Source organism: Leptidea sinapis, chromosome 1, assembly GCF_905404315.1.
Source record: "Leptidea sinapis chromosome 1, ilLepSina1.1, whole genome shotgun sequence".
In the NCBI taxonomy this organism is placed as follows: Eukaryota; Metazoa; Arthropoda; class Insecta; order Lepidoptera; family Pieridae; genus Leptidea; species Leptidea sinapis.
In genome coordinates this window covers 28065496-28093302 of record NC_066265.1, presented here as the reverse complement: position 1 = coordinate 28093302, position 27807 = coordinate 28065496, and the positions used below count along the sequence as shown (strand labels likewise).

At 32.9% G+C, this 27807-nt stretch overlaps 1 protein-coding gene across 1 annotated transcript in view; it reads right to left on the bottom strand.

Annotated features, from left to right (window-relative positions):
- LOC126969497 (T-related protein) overlaps window positions 1-16909 on the bottom strand; it is a 39987-nt gene extending 23078 nt beyond the window's left edge. The window contains exon 1 of the mRNA XM_050814968.1: window positions 16702-16909. The gene's annotated coding sequence lies outside the window, so the exon portion shown is untranslated. The remainder of the gene's footprint in view (window positions 1-16701) is intronic.
- Window positions 16910-27807: the final 10898 nt, after the last annotated feature.

The following is a 27807-nucleotide window of genomic DNA, read 5'->3' as shown; positions in this document are numbered from 1 at the left end:
TAAAATGGATAAGAGTTAATTCACTTATAAAGCTACCACAGCATTCATAGTTTTTACTACGTTTTAAGACAGTAATATAAGCAGTTTAAAAACTAAAACCTATAAATATTCTACTTGAAAGATCAAAATGAAATGTGAAAACAAGGTACATAAGTCACTTGTGTTTATTTGGTATTTTCTTTTTATATTCAGCAAGCGGCAAGAATAAATCAATGCCCTGCGATTTGGCAGTGAGTTATATGACCTACAGAGCCTAGAAATAGCTGCGTTTTCACCCAGATTACCCAGTTCAAGAATCAGCTCGATCCATTTGACCGCGTGCAACGCAGAGCAGCTCGAATTGTCGGGGATCTAGCGCTCTGTGAACGGCTGGATCACTTGGCGTTGCGTAGAGACGTCGCTTCATTGTGTGTCTTCTACCGCATTTATCACGGGGAGCGTTCCGAAGAGCTGTTCAACCTGATTCCTGCCGCCGAATTTCACCTTCGCACGACACGCCACAAGTTACGATATCATCCCCACCATCTGGATGTGTGGCGGTCCTCCACAGTGCGATTTTCAAGGAGCTTTCTTCCTCGCACTACGAAGCTGTGGAATGAACTTCCTTGTGCGGTGTTTCCGGGACGATACGACATGGGTACCTTCAAGAAAAGCGCGTACACCTTCCTTAAAGGCTGGCAACGCTCCTGTGATTCCTCTGGTGTTGCAAGAGAGTGTGGGCGGCGGTGATCACTTAACACCAGGTGACCCGTACGCTCGTTTGTCCTCCTATTCCATAAAAAAAAAAAAATTTTTTTCAACAATCTTAGAAAAATAAGATCAACATTAAATTATTAGAATTTCTAGGATCAAGCACATGCGAATTATTTGTTAGCTACTTTACGAGTAATCCGAATGTATTTAAGTTGTCTAGGCCAAAGTAATATTCCGAGAACAGATGTATAAGTAACAAACAACACGGGAACATAATACATATTTAGTACGAACATACATATTGAGTATAAAAGCGAAGTAATTACACCACTAGCCAACTCGTCTGCAGCGTCATTATTCATCGCTTTACGACTCCATAAGGTATAAATATTAAAGTTTACTCGTATAGATGAATTGCGAACATTTTCTTTTTAATGGTGAAGTAAAATACAGTGTACGTACATTGATCCTAGTTTCGTATCTATCTGCACTTTAAACGAAACCGCCGGTTACAAAATATTATTTATTCCAAGTATGTTACTGCCTCAATATAATTTTAATTACGCGTATTGCATCTGACATTCCAGGTATTTTTATTGGAATAATTTTAATTGAACGCCGCGCATTGGTTATACTAATTTATTATCGAAAAAATTTCATCACGGTAGCATTTACTTGTTAAGTATTAGTAATTATGTGTTATTGTAGTTAAGTGTTAGTAGTTATTAAGAAATGAACAAAGTATGGACCAGTAAAAGACGATATTCAGATGTTAGAAAGAATCAATATAAAAAACATATCTAAATTTTCAAACTCTGTCATCATTAAAATATAACTGTTAGTATAATTATTGTGAATTTGGTCTACAATATTGTAACGAGTGTAATCTGTATCAGTTATAAAGATACAGTTTTTTATCCCTGCTAATATTTAATTAAATGTGAATGTAAGTTTGATGCCTAAAACACTGTTACATTTTTGATTAAATTTAGTACATATATAGACTAGAACATCGAAATGGACATAGGCTACCTTTTATCGCGAATCAGAGGTTTGGAGGGGTTGAAATAGGGGGTGGAGGTTTGTGTGCAACTCCGTCATTATCAATGATGACACTTAAGAGGCACTTAATAAGAAATAAATTAATATAGAAAAAAACGTAGTTTATAGAAATGTATTAACCACAGCAGTTTGTATGTGTTTTATTTGCTAAGTAAAAAAATATAAAATGCTGACCAAATGATATTGAGTTGAACGCTCACATTAACTGAAAAAGTTAACGTGTAACGCTTTCACGCCATATGTCCTTTACATATTAAAAAGCTTGACGGGGTCGATAATAATGTAAATCCGATAAAAATAAAAACCATTATAAATATGATCGCGCGTTGCTTATGAAGTCTACAGGTACAGTAAAAGATCTTGTGGACAAGGAATGTCGCTTAATAGCTTTGCAGAGCTGTCGTTTTACAGGTCTCAATAAAACGCCGAAGATAACAATGAATGACACCGATGGTGATAGGTAAACCTATACGTAAGAAGCTTGGAGTCAGTGATTGGAGTTTTATGGTTCTATGGCCTCTATCAACCACTTCGTATATTTACTGCTGTATTCAATATCGGAAGATACGTTACTATCTGACAATAGTACTGTACTGTACTATAGCTGCTAGCTACATTTAATACTTACAAAATTACTGTACTGTTTCTAGACTTGTCGGAGTGGTTATGTAGGTATAATATTTTACCAGTAAGAGGCTTCTTTGCACAGGATGCCGGCTAGATTATAGATACCACAACGGCACCTTTTTTGCCGTGAAGCAGTAATGTGGCATTATTGTGTTTTGGTCTGAAGGGTGCCGTAGCTAGTGAAATAACTGGGCAAACGTGACTTAACATCTTATGTCTCAAGGTGACGAGTGCAATTGTAGTGTCGTTAATATTTTTCGGTTGCTCTAGAATCGTGTGCAGTGCTATTTTGAATAAAAATATTTGAATTTGAAATTGAAAATTGAGTTGTTTTTATTACGGAAGTGGGACTAAGGCAGTTGATAGAATAAAATTAGTTTTACAAATTTTATTATTTATACGAACACAATTTAGGATTGTATATTATAAAAGTATGTTAAGAGTGAGTTCAACACCTAATATTCTCGTGATTCGTGATTCAGTACTATTAAATTTCCTAGCAACCAATCAAAAAGGCGATAGGCAACCTATTCCATGCGGCGAGAAGGTGCTAATTATCAAATGCAAGAGCAACCAAACCGAAATTGAATCCATTGAAACAATATAGCTCGTGTTGTCTTTACCAATTTCAAAGTTTGCAGAACGACTGCGTAATGAAGGCCGAGCAGGCTATGCAAATGGAATGAAGCCGAAAACTCAAGTATTTTTAATGGTCTTGCGTCATCGCTGTTTCAAACTTGAAATTTTATTATCACTTGGCATATAGGTACCTATAAAACCGTCAGCCTTGATATATTAATCAAACAATAGACTTAAGTCAAATAACGCAACAAAGCATCATCAAAACATGTATTAAAACAAACAAGTTTTACATTTGCTTCTATTGAAATGTCAACAATGAAATCTTGGGGTGTAATAAGTAATACAGACATTTTCATAAAATACTGAAAGATAAGATCAAACAGAGAAATTAGTAGTTAGTTAAGTACAATAATAAAATAATTTTATAATATTGAACACTTTTTTAATAAGTAATTTGAAAAATAATTGTATAATAATGTAATAGTTGATTTTTCTATGAAAGACGAGCGCAAGTGATGGAAAGTGATCACATCTACTCACATCCTCAATAACAGGAGCGTTGGCCTTTTAGTAAGCTGTACGTAGTCTTCGTTTTTAGTATTTTATTTGTTTTTATTGAATATCTATGAAGCAAGAGTATCCAAAGGTTCCAAGATCGAAAGCAATGAATGCGCTGACAGGCTTGCAAGAATTGGTGCCATAAACAGGCAATTTGGCCCAATTTTCTTTGGTGTCCCGAGGAGCCTTGTTAAATCAAACCTTGACACATCGTGTTCACAGGAGTATAATACACTCTGTAGCAACACTCCGGATTTAACCTTTTCCAAAACAAAAAGGCTGCCGATGAAGCAGTAGGTCTAAGTAGGGGAAAATATACAATACATATGTGATCAGTTCTACCAGATTAGTTAAGACGAAATTTTTTATTTTGTAAATGTTCAAAGAAACAATTTGTTTTTCGTATCATTATCATTACCTTGGTAAAGTTTTCCCTACTGTCATGTAGTCACATACTGTTTTCTTACTCGTTGTGTTTTTTTTTTTATTATTAAGGACAATCAACGGGTTACAACTAATCATTATTAAAGTAAACAAAATGAGTTATTTATTTATTTAGATTTGTAGACCCACTTAGAGATTGCCACAGCTTGCAAAAGAGATACTATTTAGAAGAAGAAGAAAAAGAAAAGGGACAAGATATTATAAAATCCAACAAGCTGTAACAGTCAAGTAGTAGTTGTAGTAAACATTGCGGCCAATCAAATTGTTAAATTGACTCAAAACGAGAAGTATATCTAATGAATCACTCAATTACGTAGCCATTATTTTCACGAAAATATAATCTATGTAAATATTCAAATTCGGAAGCTGATAAGAGCAATCAAACTTTTTTGGGGGCAACATTTCAATTAAATTTTATTCCTCAATACTGCGGTAGTCATAAAACTTTAGAGTTTGACGAGTAAAGCCCATTGAGGAACTCCGAATCGATATTAATTCAAATAACTCGGGTTAAAAAGTCAGGGGTTTTATGTGGGTTGTAAATGTTTATTGTGGGTCTTTGTGGTGAGGCGGACGTGCCGATAGGCCTTCAGCATTCGATGACAGGAGGCGCTCTTTCTATCACTGTGAACAATACGGGACGACCCGGCACCCGACACGTCGGAACTAAACTAGTACTTTGTCTTATCCGCCACACATTTCTATGACTGTAATAAAACTGAATGGGACTCAACGTGCCATCGGCTAAGTGTAGAATTGTTTCCTTTAGACTATTATTAATTTTCAATTTATGTCACATATGTAATGAGCCTTATAATAGTTGCATTGTGTTTGTAAAATTTTATTGAGGAAAATAATTTGCTTTACGTTTATTTATTAGTTATTAATAAAAGTTGTTCATTATGAGACTATAATGCAATGCAGACTATAGTGATATAATAAGAATATAACAAGGTGATACTTAACTTAAATATCATAATAATGTTGCATATTAATATAATATTAAAACCTTAACCTTAACAGCAAATCAAATCATCCTCAAATCATACTGATAGTCAAAATATTGTAGGTGATCTAATTCACACCCCCATTTGAAACGCTTTGATGTCTAAATTAAAGTTTTCCTATTCACATTCAAAATTATTACTCTCAAGTCGCATTAGATTTAGAAATACCTTACCATTGTCAAGGGCTTCGATAGTATTAGTCGAGAAATGCAACTGATCGAATCCTTGAACACATATATAACCGAACTCCTTAGCCAATAATAGAACAAATTAGATTTAGATCTAATTGAGAATTAGAATTATAGTAAACTAGCTGACCAGACAGACGTTGTTCTGTTGATAATAAAAAAAATGCTGTTCTATAGGAATTTGCGAATGACGTTCTATACATAGAATTTACCAATAATATTTCAAAACATCAAGAATTATTTCGTAAAAAATGCTTTCTGTTGTTGTTATAATGAAATTGTTTCACAGTAGAATTGTCAAATCGTGCGTCAATAAATTCTCTCACAGAAAATATGTCCATACAAAACAAATATTGAAAATAAAAATAATTATGGGTCCCAAATCGAAATAAAAACTATCCTATCTCTCAAGTTGGACCAAACTGCACTACATGAAGTAATCATTAAAATCCGTTCATTAGTTTAGGAGCCCATCGAGGACAAACAACGTGTCATGTAATTTATATATATATAAGTATTTTCTACATTAGTTTGAAGTTGCTGCCAAGTCAAAAATGGAGGTTTTATATATATACGTGGTATTTTAGTTTTCATTTTACAATAAAATTATAATCATAGATCTTGTACTATGATATGATCAGCTTCATCATTGATTATAAAAAGTTGCCAAATAAACGTCGCCGTTTGTGACAATAATATAATCTCGTGATTATAATATAATCTCGTGATTATATTATTGTCTATAGACAATAAATATTAAGAGTAACATAATTTATTCACATGAGATATTTTCTTGTTTCATACTTTTTAAACGTGATTTTTCAGTAGTCTGGTTTTGATCGAATAGTAAAAATTATCACAAAACATATGTGAAAATATGACATACTTAATTCGATCAATAGTTACTTACTATACACAGATTTTATAATTTCGTGATGTCATTTACATATTTGTGAATAACTTTTGGACATTCTGAATTATTTATTCATAACATAATCTGTATTTTGGGCAGGGTTTGAGACGAAATATAAATACCTTACAACGTGAAACGTATTTTTAGACATTACCCCCTTAATGCATTATAGTAAGGCCGCTATTCAATGCGATATTAATAATTCTTTTCTTAGTAAATGTCTTATATCCTCTGGAGGTTACCACATCTAAGATAATATGACACATCACTACTTATTATGAAACAACGTCCTCCACTGCGTATGTCTGTCTGTTCGCGATTATCTCAAAACTAGTCCACCGATTTTCAAATTGTTTTCACCAGTAGATAGCATGATTCTCGAGGAAGGTTTTAGTACATAATTTTTTTAGTTATTTTGGACATTTCTGTATGCATTATCGATAATATTTGTTGGAGTTGTTGGAAAAAATAAGCCTTCTGGGAGCTTTCAATTGTGTATCTTATATAGGTCTACAAAAAAGTCCGTGATAGTATATTACTATCCCTTAAGAATAACATACTATATCCGTTTTAACTTCAAATAATTGGTTATAATTCATTATTTATAATTGCCTATTACATTTTGTGGTAATGTAAAAGCTGTTTACACAAATACGATATTAATCCTTTTCATTTTATTACTATTTACTACAAATTATAAAAACCATTAAAAAAAAAGTATTTGTTTCATTTTTAACTACACTAGTTATTTATTTTTATTGCACATTTCCGATGACTTTAAACCAAATTATTGCCGAATATTTACTTGATTTTTTTTCAGCTAGTTGCCTATAGTCAGTTGAGCAACGACTTTAACAACGATACCTCATTTGTCAAATTATGATAAATACATAGTTAAGAATATAAGTATATAGACATACCGATCAAAATAATCAAACTCCATTTGCTTCGTCGTAGTCGGGTAATACAGATCCATGCCCTGCAGTCTATTTGAACGTAGTCGGGTAATACAGATCCGTGCCCTGCAGTCAATTTGAACATAGTCGGGTAATATAGACCCGTGCCCTGCAGTCTATTTGTACGTAGTCGGGCAATACAAACTCGTATCCTGCACTCTATTTGAACGTAGTCGGATAATACAGACCCGTGCCCTGCAGTATATTTGTACGTAGTCGGGCAATAAAAACTTACGAGTTTGTATTGCCATATATATTAATATGATTAATATGCCCTGCAGTCTATTTGAACGTAGTCGGGTAATACAGACCCGTGCCTGCAGTCTATTTAAATTTATTCGGGTAATACAGACCCTTACCCTGCAGTCTATTTGAACGTAGTCGGGTAATACAGACCCGTGTCTCGCACTCTATTTAAACGTAGTCGGGTAATACAGAACCGTGCCCTACAGTCCGTCTGAACGCAAAGACATAAAGCAATTTTACAAAACGCTTACGAAATATTTGCGTTGGGAGAGCTTTGCGAACATTTTAATTACAGACAATATACATTGTACTTAAATGGTGGTTATACGGGCTATAACACTGTGCATTAAATTACATATTTGCCGATTATTATCACTTATCACAACACGCTGCTAATTGCCTGCTTAAACTAGTGTTCTAAAACCTCTAAGTTAACATAATAGAAGCCTTTTGCCATTAAAAACATACATTACCACACTCTCAAGGGAATCAAAATTTCTAGGGTATTTTCCGTTGACGTAGAACTATGAAATTTGGCAACTAATATCGTCTTATACTACAAGTATAGAGATAAGTCTGAAAACTATTTTGAATTTATTATTAAATCCAAATTTTGAATTAAGTTAAATATGTCACGTCGGGTACCTATATCGTGTGAAAAGACTTCATTGCAACATGCTTAAATAGATTTTTAATTATTTTTGTGATATATAATAGATTACGATTTATGACGAAGAATTAAATAAAACCTTTTCCCTTTATTATATTTATAGGAAGGTACCTAATAATATGTATACAACTTTCTTTCTATAGGTAAATGTGAATAATATAGATAGTAGGTATAATAAATATATTTTAATGTATTACTATCATATGAATGTGTTCGCGATGAACAAAAGAAAGATTGATATCTTCTTAAAGATTTATATTTCGTCTGTCTTAACATGATTAGATAAAATAGTTCTTGGGTAGTTGAGGTGTCGTGTGCAAGTAGTTGAAGTAGAATAGTGAATGAATGAATGTTGTATTTGACAGATAGATGAAGGATGAAGTACGATTGACAGAGTAGGTAAATGGAGTAATATTAGAGTAGATGTTTGATAGGTTTAGGTGTATGGCTCGATATAATAATAAAATTTAATTTAATCCAGTCGACGATAGGAAATCTGGCGTCGACAGTATGCATATATATCTTTGATTATATTAATTATATTTTGTTGTATGAATATTTTATATGTATATGTCACTATTACTGTTACTCATAAATATTATTTTTAATCCTTATTTTTAATAAATTGGCCTCATGAAGCTATATCAGTTCGTAAAGGGGCTTTGATGAACGCAGACATAACCTCATACAAGAGTATGTAATAATTTTAAAGAATAAAATCGTATAAATAATGAAAAATCATGAGATATTTAGTTTTTAAATGTAAAAAACGCGTTGATGTCTTTCATATTGAACAATTTAATAATCTTGATCGATAGGTCCCCGCTGTACAAAACTTTCTGTTTGTGGGAACAAGTAACGAAATGTGTAGATGGCCCACCCAATAACTGCTATCTGCATGTAACTATATCACAAAATTGCTTAAGGCGTAGCATATAGCGATACCAGCTCGATCCCATCGAACTGAGGTCGTTTCACTGATATTTGATTATTTTCAATTATGTGTTTGTGTTAGTTAATAGTTCATCTTATTTATTATTTGATTTAATTGTAGAATTTTAAATTAATTACCATGTAACTCAGGGATTGTGTATTTTAACGAAGAAAAAAATACAAAACTTACAAATATTCAAAAAATTTCCAGACGATTTAAAGAGTCAAAAAGAATCTGACGCAATTCTTTGTAAGTCAGCCTTTTATAATCTTTTGATCATATCTACTGACAGAACAGAGATTGCTCGTCTTTTGGCCGTGACACAAAATAAGTCGGGCTTTTGGTTACAAAGGTTGCCTTTGCGCTGATTGGAACGCTACTTGACAATGTGACCCCGTCAATGTTTTATCACTGCGGTTACTATTATACAATTACCCACATATATGCCAAGGTGGCGCGCAAGTAGATTTTCTTAGGCGTCACGGGGTATCCTGCCCAAAGCTGGCAGGCCGTATCAGTCGTCACGCCAGCATTAATGAACAGCATACACAGGGCATGTACCACTCTTAATATACCAGCTGTTTTAGAGACAAATGATATTACCCAAAGCGTCCTGATGACGGAATGACCCTGGTGGCTTTGGCACGGTGAAGAGCACTGGTGTGGAACGCAACTTGCGTCGACACTCTGGCTCCTACTCATGTCTTCCTGTGTTCATTCTTGGTACACTTCCCCGTTATGATAGTTTTTATTTAATATAATCATAGTATTTTAAATATAGTTCTAAGTTTTGTATTTCTTAAAAGTATTTTATTAATATTTGCATTGCATTGCATAAAACTGTTACTCAGAGAATATGATTTACTTTGTCAATTTAAGAGCGCGTTTAAATCTTTCATACAGAGTCAGTAAGACTGAATAGAAAATTTATTTAATATTATTTAGATTACTAAGCGGATGGACAAGCAAATATAATATTGTACATTTATGTTATTCGTACGATTAATACCAAACAGAAGCATTAATTTGCATCTACCTATTAGGAAACCTATAGAAAACTTTAATGTACAGGCTTCAATAAATAGTTACATATAAGTTTTATTAAGACGACGTTACGTCATAAAAGTAACGTGTACGTCTCGAGACGCCCAACAGAAGCGATAGCTTATACTTACCTAAGTTGAACTATTTAATATTCAAATTGCTTAACTTGAGAAAAGCTTAGCTATTTACTTAAATTTTATGTATATTAATATGATTATGTAAGGAATGGTTATTCCTTAATTAAATCTTTTAGTCTTGACTATGTTCATTAGAATTCTGTGTGTGTGTCATTACTAGTATCATTATGTAATCCTATAAAAGTAACAATCGGTTAGAGTGAGAGAGGAGGAGCCGTATGCGTGAGAGAAAGGGAAGCCAGACAGACTGACGCCGTAACGCGTTACATTACGAAGCGGTACCTGCCCATAAGAAGTTATCACTTTAAAAATGAATATATTTTTATTCGCAACAGAACTAACGGACATTCGTATACTTTTATCCCAGCCTCTCAAGGTTGAGGAAAACATCATGAGAACCTATACACACATACGAAAAAATTTAATAGTTGTGTGTGAAGTTGACTAACTTGCACTAGGCCAACTTGGTTGATAATCAAATTAAACCAAAATCACTTTATTCATAGAGGTCAAGGGCATGACACTTATGGATGACAAGTTTTCTTTTTTTTTTACATCTACTGCCACTTCGGAAAAGGTTGATCTTCAATGAGAAGAAGTAGCATGAAACTCAATGCAACTCTTTTAAATCAACATTTACAGCTTCGTCGTTTTAGAAATAATTTCAATTACAATATATGTAAAGTGATGCAACAAAAATACTCAAACGTCAAAAACTCAATTTTTTACACGAGTACCTAGTGTACGAGTATTTCGCGAGCATTTTATTAGCAGAGGGTTGTCTCGAACCCCTTAGTGAGGCCATATATGAGCTGATGATGAATGCATGAATTAAAATTTGTTCACATGCTGGTTATGAAACTTTTTATGTCTTTTCAGTCATGGAAAAATAGTCCATTTTATACATAATAAAGTACCTTTCTTCAACCACAAATAGCTCTCTGCAATTTTTCATACAAAGTTGCCAAAGTACTCTTCCGAAATCAGCATTTTATAACTACAAGAGCAAACATAAATATTGAGTAATTACTTTAGGTATACAATTATAATTTTTCACATTTGAACAGCTAGTTAAACATATCCATAGTTATAACACTGAACAGGCTTTTAATTTTATCTTTATGGCTACATAAAACCTTATGACGTTATTCCTCTCAATTGTTTCATAAAATGTAAATAAATTGTAGTGTGTGCTAACCTTATTCTGCTTTGTAAACAATAACAATATTATATAACGTTAGTACACTGTCATTAAGATCCTTACTAATCCCTACCAATATTATAAATATGAATGTAAATTTGTTTGTAACATTTTCACGCCTAAAGCACCAAACCGATTTTGATAAAATTTACATAGACAGCCTAGAGCTTATAAAAATGACATACGCACAATAAATTTATTGCTAAAAAGTAAATGGAGAGGTTGAAATAGGGGATGGCAGTTTGTATATATAAACATTTGTACGAGCATTTTTGTAACTTTGACCTATAGAGGAATGAAATCATAGATTAAAGTTCACAGGGAAATACTATTAAAGATACTTTCCACAATGACAAGGGATATCCGCTGTATCATAGAAGAGCGCTGCCAGCGGAAAGAGCAGTTTGTATGTGTATTATTTCAAAAGTATACTAAAAGGTTAAGAAAATTGCCTAAAGTAACTATTCAACGCAGAAGAAGTCGCGGGTTAAAGTTAGTATTTAATAATTTCAAATAACAGCCATAATAATAAATAGCCAAATTCCGCAAGACCATTTGCAGCATCATTGGTAATCTCTAATAATGTTATATTTGGAAAATTGATGTACTGTGTATAACTCATTAATTAAAAAAAAAATCTTTAATTTGTAACTTATTGAATATAATACCTAAAATTAATTACTTCTGTGCATGCTGTGTTTATTTGTAAGTAATCACTACATTTAGTTCCTAGTTTTTAGTTCTACTTTTTATATTTGTGTGTATTATTGTAAGTGATTGTAAATAAACCTAATAGATAAAAAATAACAGCATCCTTTTTAAAAGGGGCGAATTCAACTACATATAAGAGGCAAAAACATTTTTGTTTCCTTAAATAACTCATAATTTTGATGATTTTAAAGAAGTGATTAAGATAATAGAAAACTACACTTCTACATTGTCAATTTCGTACTTTTTCCAAATTTCATAATAGCTTCAAAATAGTCACCATAGGAAAATATTTTTTCACTTTGTAATGTATTTTTTACAGAAACAGGAATGTTTTGAATAAAAAAACAAAACGTGTAAGCCTAGATTATGTTCTGCTCAAGGGATTGACATCAAAATAAAAATATATTGAAACGATTTAGTATTCGAAAAGAGATTTTCTCAAACTGCCAATTTTCCGCATTTTGGAATAAATAGTGAAATAGCACTATAATCGATCTATATTCATACAATGTCAAAACAATATCTCGTTATTTTAGAAGTAATATGCTTAAATGATTCTTCTCTCGGCGCTTTGGGAAAAATATATGGTAGTGAATTTTGAACAAAACGCGACACCATAAAATTTGTCGATTAATATATCTCTAGTGTAGTGTGTGATATTTATATTCAAGATATTTATCATGCAAGTGACACTGTCAACACATAATACAAGGTAACAGCCATGGTTATCAAGACGTCAGAGAACAACAGAGTTGTATACCCAAAAATAGTTTTCATTACTCATACTCTGAAAGTTATGTTGTTTTGATCTGATTATTGGGTGGAAAATGCTCCTTCCCTCCATAGAGAGGGAAAAACTCATACAAATTACTTCCCGGCCTTAGCCGGCCCTTAGGCCGGAATGAACTTTAAAAATAGAACTGCTGTGAAGAGCTTTATGTAAAAAAGAAGTAATTAAAAAAAAATGCTGTGGCCATGTGACTTTCTAAACAGCCCGTGTGAACCTAGCGCAAACTTCTTTGAGCGGAATAAACTGCAAAAATTACGCGGTAAGTTCTATATTTGAAATTTAAAAAGTTTACATAAATTGGCGGGATACTAATCTGTGCTTAGATAAACAACTAGTGTTATTTTCCTCATATTCAAAATGAAAAGTAGAGTGTTTAACTCGGGTAAAATTATCAATTCCTACTCGGACTATAGCCAACCTCGCTGCGCTCGGGCGTCTAAATACCTCGGGATTCGATCGAGTTAATTCTTTCGACCCTCGGTTGACAATCAACCATCACATAGTCGCGCACAAGGCAATTTTTGATATGACGACACGTGTTGGTATGACATTCGACATTTTATTTCTGTTTCAAAGTTTTGAGTTTTTTTTCTTACTATGCTCTAAAGAAATGCTTTACTACATCAAATACACTTACACACTTTCATTGTAATAATTGCTAAATTTCTGGTTTATCTTTTATATCTGTATATTTGAGCACCGCCATGAGCGCTGTCCTGCAATACCGAGGCTTAACAATTAGTAAGTTTAAAAGTCGCGTCACCAACATGCTTATATTAAACTAAGTATTTATCCTCGCCACTAGAGCGGAGAGGAGTTGAACGGAGCTATGTTAGTATTAACCAATAACATTTCTTAAAATATCCTCTTTGCTGCAGTGGACTGGGATTTAAGCAATTAATGTCCCCTCCTCTCCACTCCAGTGGGCAGACAGCCTAAGAATACTACGCTTATAAGATGCGCGATCGATACTTATTGTATGAGTTAATGCTGATGAATAATGTAAATAATACAAAAACGAATGTTCATAATATAAATGTAAATTATTATATGAATTGTGTGTATTATATTTTACGCTTAAAACAATCAACATAAAAGATGTTATATAGATAATTGTTGTTTGAAGTGTCGTGTAAAAACCATATTGATATCACTAACAATTTTTTTTTTATATAGTTTACTTTTCAAAATTGTTACTTTGTAATTCCGATGGGAGTCCTCAAAAGATAAACGGTCTTCTCTAGCACAGCGACTTTTATGGATTTTTTGTGTCCTTTACCGACCATAGCATGGTTCTGTAGTATATCTAACCAAACGGTTAATCGCTTCTATGAAGCCGACGATGCCTTCAGCAGAAGTGAATTAACTCTATAGGGAGTTTATGTCTACCTACACTTAGATCATTTATACGTCTAAATAGACTATGATAGCTGTGAAAACGTCGGAAAAAATTGAGTTTAGAATTAACCTCTATTTTGAGCAATAGCTTAAGGAAGACGTAGCTTGTCACGCACACTAAAGTTTTAAACCTGGCTCGTTTTTATCGGTTGTCAAACAGCAAGAGACTCTATCTAGACGTATAAATTATCTAAGTGTATTGTAATTATGCATACCATACCAATATATTGATTTCTTTTATTAAGTGCACTACACATGCTCAGGATGTGGCAATACATATTTGGTCCTTTTCGCGACAGATTTTACAACTATCATTGAATCCTATAGTGTATAGATGTATATTTAAACAGAGTACTTTTTTATGTTTTTTTTAATTTATTGTGTTTTAAATAATCAATTTTTGTTTATATAGATACTTATATTTTTGTGAAAGGGCTTAGATTAATCTTTGGATTTTGGTAAAGGCTTACTTTTTATTTCCCAAAAAATATATGTGAACATGATTTCACATTAAAGAAACTCAGATAAATGTTTTGTTTTAGATACGTTAATAAACAAAAAAGGTAGAAAAATTAATTAATCAACTTGTTATTTTGTTCCGTTCTTAGATGCTCCGTAAAGACCTCTTTATTCTGCCCTACCTATCACGAGAAATATTCAGTAGAGCTATTAGACATAATCCTTGCCGCCAAATTCCACGAAAATCCCTTCACCATACCGCGAACGCTTCTATGAGTCCTCTACTGTTACAAAATGGGTGGCAGTGACCGCGTACAGCGATAATAGCCTTTAACTCGTAGTCGGATTTGGTCCGAAATTTTGTCCGATGGACACGACATAATACTGGTTGCGCGTGAGTCCTCCCTCACGCGCGGGATCGTTGCAGGATAAGATGTTCAAAACAAAAGTATTAAGTTAATCAAAAGAATTATAACATAACTTTTTTAATGATAGGTACCACAGAATGGGAATGGAGCGACTGCCCTCAGGCTATTTAATAGTTTAATTGTACAATATTACTTTGTAAACACATTTTTTGATGAAAAAAAAAGCCCGCTGAGATTGTCGCGCCCATTTTTCTCAGGTCTGAATTCGTTTTGGAATGGTCACATTCTATTTCGAATAAAAATACTTGAATTTGAATTAAACAATCTAATTTTCTCTGGTACTTCTATATTCTTCTTCTTTCACTTTCTATTAAACATTTTTATGAATATTAAATATAAGCTGAAGGCTTTCACTTCTCATCATATCTATTCTGTCTAATTCGATTATTTTCTCATTCGCGTCAATATTCAAATATAAAAAAATATATTATTCTTTAACTTTACGGCAACAAATTGTTCTACACAATGAGTTCTTATATGCGGTTAAGAACTCCTTGTTACATCGAATAGGTATAGTCCGCTACCGGACCACGTCCGATGGTTCGGCCGGACCAAACCCTATTATGTGTTTATAACTTAGCGCGCGTTTGTTGCATTCCACAAATCTCAGGACTTTTTTAGTTGGATAACTTCATGGTATACGGAAAAAAGATCATTGTAGAAATACATATTTCATGTTCAATCGTGCTTGAACAATTGTTGAAACCCCTTTATTATCTGAAATTTATTTTAAGTCTCACAAATTATTTTTGAAAATATATAATTCCAAAGATTTTTATTTATATTTTTTCATGGATTGCCCTTGCTTGCAGCACAGGATATTTTCTTGGTTGTCCCCAGATCAAATAAAACTGGCCCTTTTATGTAATGAAAACTAATTTGGTTCAAAACGGCTTGATGTCCAGGATGTGTCGTTGGCACAACAACACTCTCTGCCATGCTACTACTATAGATATTTTTGTCATTCTTTATCTAAATTTAAAAGTAGAATACAAAGTTTTTCCAAATATTTGAAATAATTATTAAGCTTCCATATTTATATTAATATTAAATCCGGATCCATTCCGAGCGATGTTGTTTTAAACGCAAACTGTGTTTGCCTGTAATTAGGTCTGCGTTATAATATGAATGTGATTTTTTTATGACAATAAGGAACGATACGAGCAAGGCGTTCAGCTGATTGTAATTGATACGCCCTGCCCATTACAGTGCGGTGGCCAGGATTCTTGAAAAACCCAAAAATTCTGAGCGGCACTACAACTGTGCTCGTCATCTTGAGACATAAGATGTTAAGTCTCATTTACCCAGTAAATTCAGTAGCTACGGCGCCCTTCAGACCGAAACACAATAATGCTTACACATTACATTAGAGTGCTTCACGGCAGAAATAGGCGCCGTTGTGCTACCCATAATCTAGCCGGCATCCCGTGCATCCTCCCACTGGTAAAATTATTACAAATTCTGGTCGCAACTAAGATGTAAACTTGTTGGCAAACCTTACAAGCAAATATTTCGACAATAACGGCAAAACTAAGTTTTTAATTGTTGTTTGAATCATTAAATGCATTAAAAAATATTGTGAAAGTTATGATGTTCCCACAAAAATGCCTTTCAAATATAATAAATAGAGATTTAAAAAAAAATTTAACTTACCTCATAAATGTTACCAAATCCCAGTATTATTAATTGATAGGTTTCTATAATGCTTTCGATACGAACATTGCAGTTGCACTTCACAACACAATAAGTTTCAATACACAATGTACCAACAATTCTATTCAATTTTCGACTCTAGCAACTCTATTTGTCGCAACACACAAATCAGTGATGACGTGCCAACTGCATGACCAACGATCACAAACTCGACCGCAACACTCTTCATTAGCATACAGTGTACCACAACATACCCATCGCAACACATCCTTACAATAAAACACATCTTAACTACACAATTTTAAGGTTCTTTTTCGGTCGCTACGAAAATCATGTACTATATATAAAAGTCTATAGCGCTTATGTGTCGGTGATAAGGATTAGTTTTGAACTGGTTTTCATGAAGATTATAGTTATAGATGTCAATATAAGCCACGCCCACAACATGTTGTTATTGAATATGATTGGTGGTTATCGTTCAAGCCGTTGCTACTACGAGAATCGTGCGCAACCTTAATATGGTTTTTTCTAACTACTTATGCAATATTGTTGATAAATATATAATACGGAATACCATTCTTAAAAACAGTTACATGTAAAAATATATGTTAATGCTGTAATAAATTAAAGTTACATGCACATTTTTTGTGACCAAAGTTATATTAGTTAAAGTATATATTGTAGAAATGTAAGTAACTCATTTGATTAAGGATTGATCTCAAATAGATACCGCAGGCGTAGGCGTAAAGTGCGGTTACTAATACTTCGACCAAGTGGGCGTACTCGAGCCAGTCTAGAACAATGTGTGACGCTGACGTGCCACATGTTCTGTTAAACTTTACTAATAATTGAAACTAAAATTGCTGGGTCGCGTAGTAAAACTTTGTAAAAATAATACTACAAGAAAGACACTGTTTTATTAATTCCAATATAAATAACACGAAGCATATTACAAAATTTTAAAGATGCCATTGAGTGTCCAATGCCACACACATAAGCTAAATGCTTGTGGTGATAGTTGCCGTAATAAAAAAAACTATTATTCTAAGATAGTGCGGTATCTAGTGGGAGCGTAGCGGAGACCAATCCTTACTCTAAGAGTAACTCGTTATGTTTCTGTATTGTAAGGATTTGTTCCAAGCTTTCTAGCTTCGCTCTAATCAATAATAATAGGTGGCAGTGATCACTTACTAGACAGGTATCAGGAGTACCGCAAGACCGTTAGACTTATTACTTAAAAAAAAGGTGTTAAACAACATGTTTAAAATTAACCAGACATATTTTGATATACTTCATTTGGCGCGTTAGAAAAATATCAAAATGATTATTTACAATGCGCACACCGTCACGCAAATTCGACACCCTGACGTTAGCTGTTCAACTAGAACCATTCGTATCATACTCGAGCTATCAAGCCTCTTGTAACTCATATGTCGGCTTAATCACAACCAATGGACGAGAATTAAATAAATTTTAATAGAGGTATAATTTTAATAAATAATATACCTACCTACAAGTTTTAAAATAAAAGAAAAATTCCCCTTTTGTATAAAATAATTTAATAATATTTAATAACACGTTATTTAACTAAATTCTGCGGTATGATAATGTTTTCATTTCAGTTCTATTTAATATCCTTCTTTTCTACAAACATTTAATATAGCTTTTTCTACAAACGTTTAAATTGCACGAGGATTTAAGGATTTTTGTTTTACTTCGCCAAAGAATATTAACTTATTGCGTGCGTACACAAACACACTTTTTTTAAATTTGGCTTTGGTCTGCTATGACACCCCCATGATAATTATGGAGATCAAATGTAATGGTTTGTTAAGAATAAAACAAAAAACAAATACAACAAAACTTTATAAAAACAAGAATACTTTAAATATTTCGAAGAATAGAAGTGATATTTTTTATGGAATAGGAGGACAAAAAAGCGTACGGGTCACCTGGTGTTAAGTGATCACCGCCGCCCACATTCTCTTGCAACACCAGAGGAATCACAAGAGCGTTGCCGGCCTTTGATATACCAATGATAAGTAAAATCGTGGAGCTGGTTACCCTCGCTTCGTTTGTTCTGAGTTGTACTTACTAAAAGAATATTCAAATCTCACACATATTCTTAAAGACGTTTCAATTACTGTGACGGCTATCGGGTATAATATCTTTCATTTCATACTATAAAAGTTAAGATTAATTAAGAACGACGATCCGCTTCTGCATGCCCTAACCGTTTTGACTCAAAGAGAAGTGATAATTTTTCCATTTGTTTGAATTACAAAGAATATCGTTATAATTATAATTCATAATTGTAAATCTTATGTAATTTTGAAGCTTTTAAAGTAAAAGTTAAGTCTCATATTGTGTTCAAAAACTTAAATAAAATATTATTAATCATGTTTCACAGTGTAGATTTAAGGCCCATATCACCCTAAGTCTACTTACATAGACATGATATTTGATAATTATTAAAAAAAATCGTATTTATTGTTAAGTTTTGTTACCTCTTAAGCATCGATGTGTGTTCCAAGCTTTTAAAACTAATAGATATAAAAAAAAAACATGTGTCTTCTTCAATTATGATCCCCTGGTACCAAAACACTGTATTATACTTCCTATCTCACTTTCTCACCGGCTGAATCCTAAACATTTGCCTGTTTATATATCTAATATATAAAATTCTCGTGTCATGGTGTTAAACTTTGAACTCCTCCGAAACGGCTTGACCGATTCTCATGAAATTTTGAGTGCATATTGGGTAGGTCTGAGAATCGGATAACATCTATTCATCATCCCCCTAAATGTTAAGGGTGGTCCACACGAATTTTTTTTTAATTGTTTTGACATTTTTTTTTAATCTGTTTGATTATGAGTCAGCATTAAAAAATACATACAACTTCAAATTTTCACCCATCTACGGTCAACAGTTACTTTTGTATCGAGATTTTAATATCGGCCATACAACGTTTGCTGGGACAGGTAAGTACCTAGTTATTCTATAGTATAATTACTTACATAAAAGATAGTACCTAAGTTATTGTTATAATAACTCCCTAAACTTCTAAAAATTCTGATGTTAAATTTTGTACTTTACCGTAAAACAATCTTATAGGAAGTAAAAATATAAAATAATCTTTACAATAGGATGTAGGTACAAAACTAAGTTTAACAAGCCATAAATATCATTACCTACATCCGTGCGTTAGACAAAAAAATTATGTCTGTTTTGTACTTGGTAGTCTTATTATGATAATAAGGGGCAAGACGAGCAAGTCGTTGAGTTGATGGTAAATGATACGCCCTGGCCATTACAAAGCAGTGCCGCTCAGGATTGTTGAAAAATCCAAAAATTCTGAGTGGCACTACAATTGTGCTCGTCACCTTGAAACTTAAGGTATGTTAGGTCTCATTTGCCCAGTAATTTCACTAGCTACGGCGCCCTTCTGACTGAAACGCAATAACGTTTACACATTACTGCTTTACGACAGAATTAGGCGCCGTTGTGGTAACCATAATCTAGCCGGCATCCTGTGCAAAGGAACCTCCCACTGGTAAGTTTGTTAACGATATCAATAACGCTTGTTAATTACACTAGTTACTACCTACTATTATTTAATTATACAGCTTCTTAATCTATACAAGAACTAATTATTAATCAAAGTTAACTTTCATTATTGTAGTTAACTTAGTGGCTGTCATTAAACTGATTAACCCTATCGTTTCGTTATTCACCGTCCTTAGATCAGAGATATAATAATAGCAATATAATATTTAAGAATATCTTTGAAATAAGGGTCTATCTCAGTTACAGCAAATTAAAAAATAAAAGACATCTAGTGCCTAATAATATTAGAAGGCCAAATAAATATAGGTATAAGTTTCGCTGCCCACAAATCAATTCATCTCCTTTATCTTCTATGTAGGTACTCGTATATATATATTATATAATGAAAATGGTAATAATATAATGAAAACACCTAAACCACTGATCGTATCGACATGAAACTACCACCATTCGATGCGAAATTTATCTTAGATGGTTTATGGCTACTTATTTTTTGTGGTTTAATTTATTTCCTTTTAAAATTCGCCCAGCGAAGCGAGCGGGAACGGCTAGTTTTCTTGTACAATACAAAAATAACTAAACTTTAAGCCTCCTTCAAAATCCTCCAATTGATTTCCAAAAACATGACACATTATCTATGTTACCTACTATGTGCATGGGTTTTTGTTCTTCTGATAAAAGTCCTTTGTTTCGGGAAGATTTAACTTTTTCCCATGCTTGAGAACACCTATTGTTTTTTTCCACTAACTATATCTAATACTCATATTTGGCAGGAACATGCATAAATGATTTTCAGTAAACAAGCCTGTAAAAGCCTTTTAACTTATAGCAACTTTCACGATTATTAGGCAATTCTTATTTAGAGTTATATAAGGTGAAAAGCCTAGTCAACCTCGTAGAGTAAACCTAATAAAAACAACATCAAAATTTTAATCTTAAATTTATAAAACGGAAATTAAAAATCTATATTTAAAACTTTGTATTCTTTTATTTATTATGTTAGCCAGCAGTGTACCTACGAATCATCACGAAACTACAAGTAAAGTATTTTTTTTTAATAAATTATTACCAGTGGTATTCAACCACTGGTAATAAATTGCTGTGATTGCGAAGCCTAAATACCGCGAGGTCGAGGTATTGAATCTCAGCCGTGAAATTTTAAATAAATTTTAAATTTTATTGTTTGTTATGGATGAAAGTTGATTTTTCTGAGAGATAAACTTTTTAATGTAAAATAATTGTAATAGCTGTAGATTTAATTTTTTTATTTATTATAAATTGTCATTATTGTGTACGATAGCGCAATAAATGAATATTGTATTTAACCACATATATGCTAGTAATTTTATACTGATGAATAATGCAATTCGTACGAAATTATTCCTTAACCATTCCAAAATGCACAACGTTAATGTTCAAGTTTTCACTTCTGTTATTTTCTTCGATAATATATATATATATATATATATATATATCTTAAAATATATAAATTACGTGACACGTTGTTTGTCCGCGATGAACTCCTAAACTAATGAACGGATTTTATTGGGGATAACTTCATGGAGTGCAGGTTAATCCAACTTGAGAGATAGGATAGTTTTTATTTCGATTTGGGACCCGAATTACGAAATAATTCTTGATATTATTAAAAAATTTCATTGACAATTTCATAAAAAACAGTATTTTATTTATAATGTACAGAACAACGTCTGTCGGGTCAGCCAGTATATATATATAACACACAGGTAAGAAGATAAGTTCTCAGCCATTGCAGGTCTTCCCAAAGTTAAAACAAACAATATTAGATGTCGATAATCTAATCAGCTCCTTTCAAATGTACCTGGGAACTTTAGTGTTAGTCAAAAGCTTCGGGTCAAAACATTTATTGTTTTACATTCGGGAGGGCTCCATTGATGTTTCACAATGGTATGTAACCTACTTATTGTTCGAATTCTAAAGAGCGGTCAATTATTGCCACATTCTCAATAACCTCATTAGCAGAGATGTTACTAATGTGCAGTGAACTCGCAAGGGTATTGTTATATGTAGTACTAGCTTTATCGTGGAATAGTTACTATGGGCAGCATTTTTTATTTCTTAGGATACTTTGCAGATAATATACACAAAATGCTCTTAACGCCCGCTCAGCGGTTTTATACTTTCCTTTAATGATTTCCTTGTCATTGTGGACAGTCTCTTTAATAGTATTTCCCTGTGAACTTTAATCTCCTATTTTATCCCAAGTAGGTCAAAGTTTCAAATATGCTCGAACATATGTTTATAAATTACTTCTTATCAAGTGCCTAAATTTTTTTCATGTTTTTGTCTCCGAATTTGAATTTCCATGCAAGCTTTCATACCTTATTTCAAACTGTTTATGCCCTTTTTTAGAAAAACAGTAAAGATAAAAAAAATAATGTTGCAACTTCCGAGAATTTCGATGTAAAACATCTATTAGTGCACTTTAGTGTTAATTATAATTAATTTATACACAAATAAAATTTGAAAACAAAATTTTATGAACGATACGGGACTCGAACCCACGACCTCTCGCGTTCCGTGCTAGTGCTCATCCAACTGAGCTACCTGTTCGAGTGACGTATCGTCATAAAATCTTGTATGCTTTGTTCAACTCTCAAGTTGTGGCTTCATCTACAGGATCTACCTTACAGTTTATTTATTTATTTATTTATTCAATGAACAAAATTATCTTAATATATATAATAATAAAGACATACTCGCAAAATCTCTAAGGTGTATGTGCGAGCGGTAAGTTCGCATTACAATAATTGTTTTAATTACTTAAGACTTAATATAACATATAGTAGTAATATTAAAAATATGTAACATCATAGGTATTCCTGGTTATTAGCTTCTAGATAGTATTTTTTTAGCTTTACTTTGAAATTTTTCTTTTGCAGATATATATATCTATTAGATCATTAGGTATGTATGTATGTATGCATATATGTATTTACTATCCTAGGTAATACATAGTTACAGGTTCTTTTACCGTTGATAAACTCGATCGAAGCACTTATAAATATAAAAATATATATCTACAAAGGTAAAGGTAACATAGGTTTAAAATAACCGCGGAAATGCTGCCAGTATTCTTGGTACCATTCCTCGTAGTGATACTTTTAATATCATGTAATCATATTAAGTATTGTAAATATAGTTTTGTTTTGAATAAGTGTTATATTTATATCAACAGTTACGAAAAAAAAAGTATATAATCGAGTCGAAGTGAAGCGAGTATATTGCTGAGTTTTATATACCTACCTAAACTAATTTATTTGCCTTGGTAACATCACAACACAAAACCTGTTCCGTAAATATTTTATGTAGAAGCAACATCACCTTTTTATTTAGTTTACCAACGCTTATATATCTCGTCTCTTTCATACTTGTGCGAGCCATTTGAAGCGATAACATAATATATTTAAAATCAGTTACCATTCCCGGTATTGCGCGTTATCTAGCCGATGCAAAAAGTCCACTTCATTAAAACAAATAGAAGTACACTTCCTTCGCAAGATAAGTAAGCAATACCTCCCGCGAGGAGAAGTCTTGTCAGCATTCCAACGCCTCACCCAGTTACGGTCTACCGGCCAGGTGCTAATTGGTATAGAAAACTTCAAACAACAAGTCAGCTCAGTGCTCTACACAGAAACGTTTCATTTTTAAACAGACGACCGTTATAGACTATCGCGATACATATGTATGTATCCGTATATAGCGTGTTTACATACCGCACGTAAATGTTCTGTGAATATACAACCGTGACTTTTCACTCGGAGGTAAACTGGATATTTGTTGAAATCTATAACGATGAACTCGACGAAATGCTCATGAACTAAATTTTGTGTTAGTCCATGCATTTTGTCAGGGTTCTGTAGATGAAAGGCAACCAATAATAATCTGTCTGTATAACTGCCACCGGACTATCATGAATGAAATATGTAGCTGAAATTTGAAGGAGAATATCCCTAGTAATATTATAAATGTGAATGTGAGTTGATTGTTACGCATTCACACCTAAACCACCGAACCAATTTTGATAAAATTTAGTACAGAGGTAGACTAGAGCTTGAAAAAGGCTGAAATAGGAGATGGCAGTTTGTATGGAAATTCGTCATTATCGAAGGTAAAACCATGAAACTTTGTATTTAGGCACTTGAAAAGAAATAATTTATAAACATTTGTTCGAGCATTTTTGAAATTTTGACCTACATGGGGATGAAATAGGAGATTAAAGTTCACGGGGAAATACTATTAAAGAGACGGTCCACAATGACAAGGGATATGCGTTGTATCATATAAGAGCGCTGCCAGCAGCGGAAAGAGCAGTTTATATGTGTATTAAAAATATCCTAAGAAATAAAAAAAATCCCAAAGTAACTACTCAACGCGGACGAAGTCGCGGGTAGAAGGTAGTATAAAAACCAAGGTGTCTTATTTAAAAATAAGTGATATGAAAATTAAGAGAAATACAATCTTTACATTTTAGTACCTACATTAATTACAAATTATCTAAAAATATCTTTCCTCTTATCTTGCACTGTGTAAAGGGAGCCTTTATCTTTTTCCTTTAACCCTTTATCCCGGGTTCGAATCCCGATAGGTGCAAGCATTTATATGATGAATATGGATGTTTGTTTCCGAGTCATGATGTTTAAATGTATTTATGTATGTTTATATGTATGTTTACATGAATTTATGTATGTATAAGTAAGTATATTGTATTAAATATATCATTGTCTTGTTACCCATAACACAGGCTGTATATGCTTAACTTGGGGCAAGATAATTTGTGTAAAAAGTGTGTCAATATTATTATTATTATCTGCGAGTCCAATTCCCACTTACGGATATTAATATTAAAAGAAATCAAAAACGTGAATACATAACCCTAAACAGATCTCTGGTTTACTATGTGGTATTGATGAATGAATGGAAAACTCCCATCAAATAAGGGCTACCAGCCGTCTAAATTAAACCGGACATGTCCGCACTTTTAGACTCTAGTCCGGATTTTGTTCGGATTTTATTTTTAAATAGATGGAATATAGTTATTAAACTACATATTAACTAATATCAGATAAGGCTTTTTGAATAAAGACAAAGAAACATACTAAAACATCCCGACTTTATTCGAAGTGTCAGACTTGAGGACTGTTGAAATTACTAAATGGTAAACCTACATCAAACACAAGGGTTAAATAAAATAACAGGTCGCTAGTAGAACATATGAAGAGACTATAATAGAATGAAATTATCTGCTTCAATTTCGAAGCTAATTACTCATAATCATAATCTGGTTAAAACGTTTAAATAAATGTCAAATTGCAGTTTAATCCTACTAATGCCAATTCACTGAATATGATTCTTTTAGAAATATATTCGATCATCATATTATCATTTCAGTTGGATGTCGTCGACTCCCGGACAAAGTCCTCCCCCAAAGATCGCCATAACGATCGGTCCTTCGCTCTCACCTATTCCGGCGATATATTGGATATCGAATAGTAATTACAAAGATATCTGTTTATTCGAGTTGATCTCCGAAACTGCTGGACTTATTTCGAAGGTATGTTATATGGACCAGGTACCCACTTTACTTTCTGAGAGGTAATAACGTGCTCAGCGGCCCGAATAAAGTATTAATTCATACATAAATACAGATATATGTATATATATATTAGCTGTTTGCGACACATCACATGACAACCTTTCTCAGAAACTACCGAAAATAATTTAGATATTTTAGTTTACTCAAATCATTAGATCCTTCGAACAGAAGAAGAAACGTTTTAGACGAAAAAATATTTCGCTCGATACAACTTCCAAGAATTCTCGAGTATGATTTATTTTTAAACACAAAATATACTGCCTACTAGTTTTAGAAATCAGTAAAGTTAAAGAGACTCCAAAATGTAATTGAGTTTCAGAACAATTTTATTTAGCAACCAAACCAAATCCTTTCTTATTTCTTAATTTATTTAATTATAATAGATAAAATTAAAAACAATACAAAAAAGGGACTGGGGAGCGCTATATGATGTACGAGTTTATTAATTACGCAGAGGAAATGTGGCCCTTCAAATATTTTTAACGTTTGATTTAACTACCCACCTTTTTTCATACCGTGCGCCATATAGCTTATATTAATATTATAAAGAGGAAAGATTTGATTGTTTGTTTGTATTGAATAGGCTCCATAACTACTGAACCGATTTGAAAAATTCTTTCACCGTTGGAAAGCTACAACTAACCCCGGGTGATATAGGCTATATTTTTTTTTAAATTAGCGTTCCTTACTAAAACTCCAAAAATGTAACCCGAGGTGTAAAAAAAAATACCTAAAATATTTTTTACATCGCGTGTGCCTTGTTAAGTATTCATGGCTTTGCAGAACACATAATTATTTACAAAAAGTGTTGCGACAGCGTATTATGTTATGAGTGTTCTTGTATTTTTTCTTTTTTCCTGTGTGTACGCAGACGAAGTTGCGGGGTATCAGCTAGTTAAATAATAAAATAGTATAAAATATCTTAGAAACCATTTTGAATTGCGAGTTAACCGATCGTGCATGGTCTCAAGCCTCTTTACCGATACGGTTTGGTAGTTTGGGTACTCGTAAAATTTCGGGCGTTGTCAAAAAAAAAAAAATTCAAATTCAAGATTTCTATATTTGGTATTAAATACATTTTACAAAATTACTTAAATCTACTTATTAAAGCAATTTACAATTAAGCCTTATATATGTAGGTATCAGAAAACTTATTTCTACAACCCTATCTACGTATTGAGGGATAAAACTTTATTATGCTTAAAAACTAATACATGAGGTTTGTGGCGGGGAATCCAGGAAACTGGGAAAACCTGGCTATTTGCTATTGATATAACGTAATATTAATCGTAACCTATCTCTTAACCTAACTTAAGACTAATGACTAGAACTTAAAACTAACTTAAAAACTAGGTAAATAAATACATAGATATGTATACATACATATATAACATAAATATAAGAGGGGGGAGGGGGGGGATCTTGGGAAAGGGAAGGAGGGAAAGGGATTCGGGCGTTGTCTTACCAGCATTTCTATCTTCAGTTTATAGTGTGCAGCCTTTGGTTACTAGAATTGTAAATAACGTACCAGGTAACTCAGAGATTGCGTATTTGAACGAAGCTAACAATGTTTGGCAATCAATATAAATATTGCAAATATTCAAAATTTTCCAGACAACTTAAAGTGTCAAAAAGCATGGGACGATCTTCTTTGTAAGTCAGCCTTTTATTATCTTTTGGTCACATCTACTGACAGAACAGAGCGTGCTGGTCTTTTGGCCGTGACACAAAATGAGTCGGGCTTTTGGTTACAAGCGTTGCCTTCTGCGGCGATTGGAACGTTACTTGACAATATGACATTATCAATATGCGTATCACTCCGGTTAGATATAAAACTGAATGAACATCATCAATGTAGATCAGGTGTTCAAGTATATGATGGGCGTAACGGGCTATCCCGCGC